Raw genomic sequence first — 10317 nt, 5'->3', positions numbered from 1 at the left:
GAGAAGGGCCTCAAGTTGGTGGTCAGTGATTACAGTGACTGGACTATAGTTTAGAAAGCATTGAGCTTGAACTGCTGGTCAAGAGAGCTGAAACCTTTGTGAAATCTAGTAAGTCTGACTACTTATATCAACCTATATTAGACTGTAATGGAAACTATCAGAATCTGGCTAAGGATGAGAGAAAGAGTGATCTCTCTAACTAGTTTGAAAATATAAAGCTAACAGCTTGTGTGTGTTGGTTGGAGGTAGAGGATGTGGAGAGAGAAAGTTTAGGATCAGTTAACTAAATTTATTGTTTGTGTAAGATTGGAATGTGATTGGCTGGTGGCAGATCTGATCAAATATGTTGACTGAAGATACATATTTTGAAAGTTGTGCAATCAAGGGACTTTCAATCTTTTTAAGTGAAAGGCAAACAGATAAACAGGAAGGAGTAAGTAACTTTAAATCCTTTGAATAGGTGAGAGCAGAATATGAATATAAGGAAAATGCAAGTTACTGTACTGTGCGGTTTCAGGTGGTATGAGAACTATTCTGTATAGATTGAATTGCTGTATGTAGACTGTATAAAGATAGGAATACGCGTGGGATATAGAGGTACTGGTCTCATAATGTCCAGGGAGCTGAGTGTAAACACTGACTGGCGCATGATCTGGGCACTGAAAAAGGACATAGCATTGCTGTTTTGCAATCTGCCAGCTGGAAGCACCAGAACTTATGGAGTGTGATGACAGCTGGGTGCACTAGGAGGGAGTTGGGCATGCAGGCAGCACACACAGCAATTCTTAGATATATAAAGATGTTTTATCATAGATGGTGAATTAGTGTAAATAGCAATCCCTGTATTACATACTGAAATATAAACCTGACATCTTATGATCATAAATCTCCATGCATAATTTCTAATCTATTTTACACTGAAATTTCTGTGGCAGAATGCCTTCAAACACTGGCTGCATGCCCATCTGGTTGCAGGAGACTTGCACCATGAGAGCCAGAGGAACAGCAGCTATGCCCTCAAAGAGAAATGTGCAAAGCATATGGCCTGGCAGAATTCCTTTACCTTGGACAGGCAGGGAGCTTGGTTGGGAGGGGAAAGAGTGTGTGTGTGAGGGGGGGGGAGAGGGAGCAGTTCAGCATCTGGGGCCTTGTAAATGAATGGCAGTACATCTTTCAGCTTAACTTTTCCAGCAGCCATTAGGAAGACTCACTCTAATAAAGGTGATTGTTCTAGTTAGCAGAACTATTATAAATGAGATCATGCTCTGTGATAGGTGAGGCTTAGAGGCATTTAAATTAAAAGGGCCTGATCCAAATCCTACTGATGTCAGTGGTTTTTTCCATTGATGTCAATGGGCTTTGGATCAGACTCAAAGGCAACCAAATCCAGATTTTCATTTGTTTTTTCTCCTTGCTGCAAAAGAGGATTGTTTTCTTGCTAAAAATTTGGAAGAAAAATTAATTATACATTCAAAAATAAAAAGGACAGCAATTGTTACTTCAAAAAATGAGGGAGCTTAGACCTATGGAAATATAGTAAAGGTTTTTCACTAGGGAGTAGTAGTTAAAATAATAGTCTTGTAGTTAAGGCACTGGACTAGGACTCAAGACAGCTAGGTTCAATTTCTGTCACTGCCACTGATTTCCTGTATGAACATGGGCAAATCACTTGCATGCTTCTTCAACCACATAGCTGATTATTTACTGTCTCCAACCTGAATAATCTTTCAGAAAGCAAGACAATTCCATTAATAAATTATTACATTCAGTGATAGTAGGTGGGGAGGCAAAAAGGACCAGTGCATCATTTATAACTCAGTATCTTATTGTGGCTATTGTCACGGAAATGTATTGTAAGGTGGTTTAAAATAGATGTTTAATTAATACTAGATAAATGGTTACAAGTTGCATAAGAGAGAGAAATTTAGTCTGATTGATCTGTCTGTATAAACTCTTGGGGAAGCTGTTTATATGCCCAATAACCTGAGCAATATCTAATCTGAGTTTATAGCCACAACTGTCTGATCATTTGTTCTATTGTGCAATACCCATTTATAACAAGTGGGATTTTCAAAAGTCCCTACAGGAGGTAGCCACCCAGCTCTCATTGACTTTCAATAAGAGTTGGGTACCTAACATCCTTAATCACTTTTGAAAATCCCACCCAGGAAACCCAACACTTTCCTGGTTAACAAATTGTTGATTTTAATTTTGTTTCATTCCTGGGGAGAATGGGGAGGCAGTATAAATTTTCTTGGAATTGCATAACATTATCTGAAGGAAAACAAACAAGAAATATTTAAGAGGGGCAGGGCGTGGGAAGGCAAAGCTTTGCTTACCATGCTCCAGGACACACACATCTTATCCGTAAAAGAGAGTTCTAAGAACATGGAGCCAGATCTTCAGATATACCTGAGCTTTGCCTGGTGCAGTTGAACAGGGGCGAGAAGGTGGTTGTATGTCAACCTTTGTGCTCCTCTGATGCCTGAATGCACCTCAGGGCTCGACGTTACACCATCTTGTAACATTTAATTCCCTCACAACAGAGAGTTGGCTGGTCACATGGTGCTGGTTCTCCTCATTGGTTCCAGCTGCCGGAGTGCATTAAATGACAGCATTAAACAATATTACTTTTTGATGTAGTTGCCCCAGGGAGGGATATAATGCATTTACAAATGGAATGAGAGGTGCTCCAGGAGGCAATCTCTGTATTAAGATTATACACCCACTATATATATATATATATATATATATATATATATATATATATATATATATATATATATATATATATGAAGCTTGAGAATTTATTGTTTATATCCATATCATAGTTGTTAATCTCTTTTATGTTGAACGAGCAACATTTAATTTAGCCCTCCACTCTGAAGTAGTCCAAGATTATCTAGTTTCCTCATTTGCCACAAATCATTCTGAATTCAGAGGCAGTAGCTGCTGTACCATATTTACACCAGGATAGAATCTGTTGCTCTGCCAGTCAGCAGCTCACAACAGTTTTGCGTCCACATAAACAGCAACCTCAGAAAGAAGCTGATTGGGTTCCTTTATCCCTGAAATTATCCAACAGTAATAAAATCTGGGAACTTCAAATTATTTCGCTGTTTCACAAAGCCAATGAATACATCTTTGCAAAGGATTCTCAAAGCAGGAGAGGCTCAGGGCTGGGATAACAGGAGTGTGAAGGTCAGGACTGGTGTGTATTGGTAGTTAGCTCTGTGTTCTGTGCACTGTGCCCTGCGTGCACTATTCATAGCTCTAGTATCAGTCCTTTGCTTCCATGTGTGCTAAAATTCCGCAATAAATGTATTTAAGTAAATCAGATCTTTGACCCCGACAGCCAGTGCTGCTTCTAGGACAGAAGTTCTTTTGAGGGACAACCAAGTATTAGTGTACTCCCACTCAAATAAGAGATTTGACAATGCTATATTTTGTCTATTTTATTTGAGCTCCTGATCCATTCTGACAAGATCTTCTATATTTCTGTCTTAAAGGTCTAAGCTGTTTCTCACCAGTGATGACTGATGAATGAAAATATTGGTTTTTAGAAAAATAACATCCATAATAAGTTAATCTAATCTTTATCAACTGAACTTGATAGAATGCTCTTGAAAAGTGATTGGGGATATCCATTGTAAGCATCATCAAGTCAGTGAAAAGCTTGGTTTAAGCTCCTCTTATAACAGACTGTAAAACTGATCAATGTGATACCTGAAAAATATTGGTGGATCAAAGTGGATGCCAAGTTTTTATAGTCAGAGTCTTCTTTCAGTTTATTGTATCAATGTACTTGACCGTATCACAAAATCTTCACAGATCCCCTCCAGAACAGAAAACAGCAGGTTTTAAAGTTCTTTGCTGCCCCTCCCCCACAAGCAGACTTGTAGATGAGTCCATATTTTAAAGTTCCTATGGTATGTGAGATGTATCCAAAGAAGTTTAAAGCAGCTTCACAAAGAGATCTCTAGACATCAGTGAACTGAAGGCTTATTTAGTGTGTTGCAGGTTTCTTATATCTATATTTTCTTGCAACTAATTATAACTTCAATTTAATATTTTTGGTTCACTGTTATGTACAGCTACTATTGTTACATACAACATATACAGATCACTTTCTGGGATTGCATTCTATTTTGTGGGATATTCTCCCATGGGAGAAAGTATATATAGTAAGCAATTTCTAGTATAGAATGAGCATTTTAAGGGTATTGAGTCGTGCCTCAGTGTGCTCATGTAAATCCCATTGATAACTGATTGTCGTTACCATGGATGGGAAGATCTGTATGGTTAAAAACCAGAATTTCTCCTGCCAAATCCCTGATCCTTCACCCAGTTATAGAACTGAACTTGAATCGGTTTTTATTTTAAGCGTTGGTAATGTTCTGATTTTGTGTTTTCCTTTTTTATAAGCGTTTGCACTTTTGGCTTGGACAAGGGCCTGAAGTGAAGTTACAGAAGTACCTTGAGAGAGTCTGTTGCCATGGCTAGGATCAGTAGTGGAAATCACATCAGAGACAGACAGTCTTTCAGGCTTTCATCCCCATTTTGTAGATTCTAGAATATTTCAGATAAATATCTACATTCACACACACCATATAAAGGGAGAATATACACTTGTGTGAGTTTCTGTATAGGTTCTATTGGCACTCAGGCAAGTTAAGCATATGCTTAACTTAAGCATGTCTATCCCTATTCAACAAAGCACTTAAGCAACTGCTTTAAATGCATCACCTTAAGTCCTATTTAAGTCAATGGATTATCCACAAATGGCAAGCCCATGAAATACTCAAGTAACTATCTAAGTACTATATCAGTGATACATTTTATTATTAAGTATATTGAGACAAGTATAAATTACATTGCTGTAGATTTATTTTACAAGATAAGAAAGAAAATGCTTTTTATATTAACACCCCCACCTTCCAAACCCAAGGGGTCAGTTTAAAAATTATGTGAAGAAAATATTAACAGTGCCACTTCATAAGTAATATTCAAGAACATGTACAGTAAGAGCAGGGGCGGCCCTAGACTAGCTGCCAGCAACTGGCACCCTAGGCGAACCATGCAATCGGCACCCCCTAAACCCCAAGGGGAGATCTAGACTGAGGTTTTTGGTAAACTTGGAAACATTTTGCCCCTTTTTTTCCTTTTAATGTTTTTTAAGCTTTTTTTTTTTTTAAAATAGAGGCTTAATTATTCGGTTTGTCCATCCGTCCATCTGTCCAACCAATGTTTCTAAGATCAGATAAAATAGAGACACGAAATCAGAATAGATTTGTACACACAAATAATAGATTTGTACACGACAGCTAGATGATATTTCAGTCTGATTTCAAATAAAAATGCATTAAAAATGTTAATTATAATTTCTATTATTACAAATCCAAAATCATCCATTACTCTATCCAGCTTTAATTGCCATTACCACCACATCCAATATAGAAAGAAATAAGAAAATTCTTCAATGACCTTTAATCTGTATTAACAAAACACTCAGAATAAAAAACAATCTGTGCTCTTAAAACATGACTTTTCTTGCTTTAAGTTTTAAAAATTCAGTCATTAGTTCTTTTAGATCCAGTTTTCCAGCTATTTCATGCTCTATTGACATTGTGGCAAGTCCAACAAGTCTCTCTTGCACCATTGTTGAATGCAGATATGTTTTTTATTAATTTTAACTTTGAGAAGCTACTTTCCCCACTACTACGAAAACTGGCAAAGTTAAAAGAATGCGTAGAGCTATAAAAATGTTTGGAAAACTGTGAGTTTATTTTCACAAACAAACTTCAGTACTTCTTCAGGAGTGGACTGTTTCTTACGTCATCTTGAGACAGCCTGAAGCTCACTACACAAATCTGTAGCATCAGTGTCTTTTGAATTTTTATGAGTCAATGCTGACTTCGGTTTTATACAAAATTCTCGTATCGGTTTTTGTTGTTTTCTTTTGCAAGCTGTGGATATCATATAGAAAGACAAATACTGACTCTAGCTGCTGCATCTGTTGAAATCTTTCGTCAACCAAGTGAATAGGTTGGATATTAGGAAAAACTTTTTCACAAGGAGGGTGGTGAAGCACTGGAATGGGTTACCTAGGGAGGTGGTGGAATCTCCTTCCTTAAAGGTTTTTAAGGTCAGGCTTGACAAAGCCCTGGCTGGGATGATTTAGTTGGGAATTGATCCTGCTTTGAGCAGGGGGTTGGACTAGATGACCTCCTGAGGTGCCTTCCAACCCTGATATTCTATGATTCTATGATTAATAGTGGTATAAAGGACTGCGAAGTAGAAATTCACTTTGAACCTTTGTTTTGGGTTCTGAATGGGTGTGTCTCATCCTTCATATGAAAACTGCTGTTTCTTTTGCTGAATACGAACCGGCTCTGGTTCAAATTCTGTCAGAAAGTCTATTACTTCAGCAAGCTCAAGAGAATCTACCAGTGTTCTTTCGAACCGTTCATCACTTCTGAATTCCTCCAGAATATGTTTAGTTTGCTGCAGTTTTTGAATAGCAGAATGAATGTTCAAGTTCTTTTCCTGAAGCTGCTTACTAATGAGGTTAATCTTGAAAAGGATATTATACCACAAAATGAGTGAAGTCACAAATTTGAACTTGGAAAGGCCATTTGCAAGAGCTTCTGCATCTGAACGTGCCATATTGCCAGATGATCCAGTAAAGGTAGTATCATCAGAAATTTCAGTTAGGGCATTATAAATGTTTCCAAGTTCATAGTGAAGAGGCTTCAAAGCATCAATTCGACTCTTCCATCTTGTCTGACTAAGTGGTTTCACAGTTAGAGAGTTCACATGGCGAGTCAGAATCTCCCAACGGCGTGTTGAGCCTGAGAAAAACACATAAACACGTTGCACCAGGTCAAAGAAACGGCTTGCCTCCAAACAGCATCTAGCCTCATCATTAACAGCCAAATTCAGAGAATGCGCACTGCAAGGAATGAAAAAGGCCCTAGGATTGATTTTCATCATTCTCCTTTGCACACCATTGTCTTTACCCTTCATATTACCCCCATTATCATAGCCTTGGCCACGTAAGTTTTCAACAGATAATGACATTGTTTCAAGCTCTTGTAGAATAGTTTCAGTCATAAATGCTCCAGTCGTCTCCTTCAGTGGTACGAAACCCCAAAAATGTTCCTTTATGAGCACTTCAACATTATCTTCATCTGCAGATTTTTCCATATCCACAAAACAAATGATCATCGTCATTTGTTTAACATGACTCACATCTGGTGTACGGTCCAGTATTATTGAAAAGTATTTTGCAGAATGGGCAGCTTCTACAATTGTCTTTTTAATGGCATTTGCTAAGATTTGAATCAGTTCATTCTGCATATTTTTTCCTAAGTAATGAACCTGTGTTTCATGATCAGTTATTTTATGTAGATGCTCCTTCATGACTGGATCAAACAAAGCTAGGTATTCAACAATTTTTTAAAAGTTTCTGTTACCTGGAGTGTATAATCTTTCATTTCTACCGCAGCCGCGGAATGCTAAATTTTGCCCACTGGGAACGCTCACTAAAGCAATCAGACGCTCTATTATTTGTTGCCAATATTCTTCTTTTTCCTTGATCACATGTACATTTTCGATAGTTTTTCCTTTTTTCAATCGTAATTCAAGTTCTTTCCAATTTTGAAAACATTCCAAATGTTCTGTACTTTTTTCATGTGAAGAGAGAATTGAAGATATGTTTTTCCAGTCCTTAGAACCATTTTCAGTAAGTGATGTACCAATTGCTTGTTTTCTAAACAACTTGCAGCAAAAGCAAAACACAGAGTCCTTCAACACTGAATATTGTTTCGATGAATTTCTTCCCCATTAATGCGTTTCCTCTTGTAATGCTGAGCAGAGAATTTTCTTTTATTTTCATCCTTAGGGAAGGGAAATTCATGAACTTGTTTGGGTCCATGTTCCACGAGAATTTGCCGCACACTGTCATCACATCTGGGCCATGAAGCTGGGTCCCCATACTGTAACTTGTTTGTAACTTCCTCATCCTTTCTTCCTTCTACTTCATTTACTTCAATTTCTGCATGTGTCTCTGAAGGTGAATAAATTTTCTCCACTTCCAAATCAGTCTGATGCTGTGATCTGCCTTCATCTAGAAGTAAGTTTCCATCATCTTGAGTTTCCAAACTGCTTTTTTGTGGATGTGAGCTACTCTCACCTCGAAGTAATATACCTTCATCTTGATGTTCCAAATTGCTTCCATGCGGATGTGAGCTAACCTCCTCTCCAAGTAAAATTCATTCATCTGGATGCTGTGAACTGCTTCCATCTTTATTTGGATTGAAGAGAAGATATTTCAGGAAGGATCCCTGCTGTTTTGCTTGGTCCTTTTCCTTCTCAGCCTTTTGTTTACGCTACTCAGCTCCTGAGGTTTTCTTTTTCCTCTTTCTGCCATGGGACATTTGAATATTGTTATGTACTGTGCTCCCGACTGCAAGCATTATAGCGTTAAGGATGGCTGACACACCCACCACATGGTTGGTGATTTAAACCACATTGTAGCCATCCCAACACATCTTTTCACCACTTAAAGGTTCAATGATTAGTAACGTACACTCACTTACCTATTAAAATAGTTAGTTACAGCGTTTACACGGAAACAAAATGACCTTTTTTGATGTTATAACCCGACAGCGGTTGTTTGGAACGTAATCCTCTTCCTCATGGTTACCTGCTTGGAGTGTGACGTCATCACTTTCGTAGTCTATTAAGCGTTAACGCTGTTACTTTTCTTTTATGGACCTTATTTATTACATGTGAAGCAGTCATAACAAAGAAAAGTTCATAATTATACAGCCCGACAACGCTAAGGTTTAATAACGCTTAAAGATACTCACATTTTGGATTTATAATGCTGAAAGATGTTATTCTTTATTCTTTGGCACCAAGAAAAACAATTTTCCACAGTATTTGCTCGATTCTTAACCATCTACCCGTGACGTGTGTTAAAATGACCATTTGACATGTATCCACTCATGATACCTCTGCTCTACATGAATTTCCGGCTATGCGACCTTGATGTATATTCGAGTTAGGTGTCACTAGCATTGCAGGTCTTGCTGGCAGATGTGTTTCATTGTGGCTGAGTTATTGCTTATCAAAATTGCGGAGTGGGTCATCTTGACCCTACGTCGCAAATTGGGAAAAAAATTCGCTAAAATATTATTTATTTTTGCAGTAAATAAAAGATTTGACATATTAATAAATTCTCAGAAATGTAGAGAAATGAATTATAATTCATATTCCTTCTGTACACGCACGGGAATTAAAATAATAACATCATTATTTCATTTGTATTTTTTTCATCTTTTTCATTTTCTTTTTTTTTTTAATTTGATTTTTTTCCTTGAATTTGGCACCCCATTTACCTAGTTTGCCTATATGGCTGGGCCGTCCCTGAGTAAGAGGCTTGAAATTAATTTTTGTGAATGCAGTGGACCAGAGACTGTTTGAAGTGCTGTATTTTTCTTTTATAACAACGCTCATATAGTAAATGCTATGAAAGACAAAATGCAATTTATGGATTCACTTTTAAAATTTTAAGTTGACACAAACAGTGATTATTAATAACAATGAAAAAAGGAAAGCTGTAACTTGGCTTATCTCTATTTAGAAATAAGAAGTGTTGGAAGTTGCAGCAATATTGAGTGAGCCTCATTCACCCTTGTGTTATTCCAGTTTTGCATTGATTTAACATGGAATTACAGAAGCATAAATATGGAGTAAAGTACAGGGGAATCAGCCCTTGGATATGCATTACTCCAGAACAATAAGCTCATGACATATGGGTAGTAGGTGTATGTTCAGTAGAAGAGATGGTAAAATTTAAAATAAGAAGCAGCATCTTCGAAATAGTTCCACTAAGTTTAACTTAAAAGATGGGATCCTACAGCAAATGAGCAGATGTCCAGTGAACATAAGAAAGTCAAATGGAGAAAAAAGGTGGCACTCATGAATTTCTCTGCTTGTCATCATACTAGCTGCAGCATTAAGATACTAGGATAAATTCTTAGCCCCACTGAAGTCAATGGCAAAACTCTGGAGGAGTGGAGCCAGGATTTAACCTCTATAGTACTATTTACTGGATTCTACTGAAAACACGTCCGGTGCTGAAAAAATGTCTATAATATCTAGAGATGGAGCAAAATTAAAATCTTTGGAGCACATCTTAAACTGACAATTTAAACCTTAATCCCCCTTAATTTTGGATGTTTGGAGAAACTGGATCCTAACAAACCTTGGTTTTTACAGAATCAAGACCCATCCAAGACAGATGGATTT

The 10317-nt window shown here is 37.4% G+C and overlaps 1 pseudogene; it reads right to left on the bottom strand.

The window, feature by feature from the left end:
* Window positions 1-1327: 1327 nt before the first annotated feature.
* On the bottom strand, window positions 1328-7455 carry LOC135879645 (zinc finger MYM-type protein 1-like; annotated as a pseudogene).
* Between the last annotated feature and the right edge of the window lie 2862 nt (window positions 7456-10317).

This window comes from Emys orbicularis, chromosome 5 (assembly GCF_028017835.1).
Source record: "Emys orbicularis isolate rEmyOrb1 chromosome 5, rEmyOrb1.hap1, whole genome shotgun sequence".
NCBI classification, from domain to species: Eukaryota; Metazoa; Chordata; order Testudines; family Emydidae; genus Emys; species Emys orbicularis.
Note: the sequence above shows the minus strand (reverse complement) of the source record. Positions and strands in the feature narration are given on the sequence as shown.